This window comes from Montipora foliosa, chromosome 3, assembly GCF_036669935.1.
Source record: "Montipora foliosa isolate CH-2021 chromosome 3, ASM3666993v2, whole genome shotgun sequence".
NCBI classification, from domain to species: Eukaryota; Metazoa; Cnidaria; class Anthozoa; order Scleractinia; family Acroporidae; genus Montipora; species Montipora foliosa.
In genome coordinates this window covers 15,135,559-15,135,985 of record NC_090871.1, presented here as the reverse complement: position 1 = coordinate 15,135,985, position 427 = coordinate 15,135,559, and positions in this window count along the sequence as shown.

Here is a 427-nt window from a genome sequence, read left to right as displayed (position 1 = left end):
ATACCGTTTCCCATAATTTAGAGGCAACATATACAAAGGTAAATTTGCCAGTGTTGGTCCTTACTTTTGGTCGATGAAAATTACCCTTGAAGGCATATCTAGTCTTACACTTCTGCAAGCTAGAGACTGTTCTGAGAGAATCATAAAAGAGTGAAGGAATATTGGAGGACTTATTAAATATCAAATGAAACCATGTTGTCTCGCAGTGATGAGCGCAAATTTCTATTGCGTCGAGAAGCCTGAAATTTTTTTCAGGACTTCAACGGGATTTGAACCCGCGACCTCGCGATACCGGTGCGATGCTCCAACCAACTGAGCTATGAAGCCACTGACGTTGGGAGCTGGTCACTTCTGAGTTCAGAACTTCCCGTGATAAGTAATTATGAGTGAAAGATATATATGAAACTCAGAAGTGACCAGCTCCCAA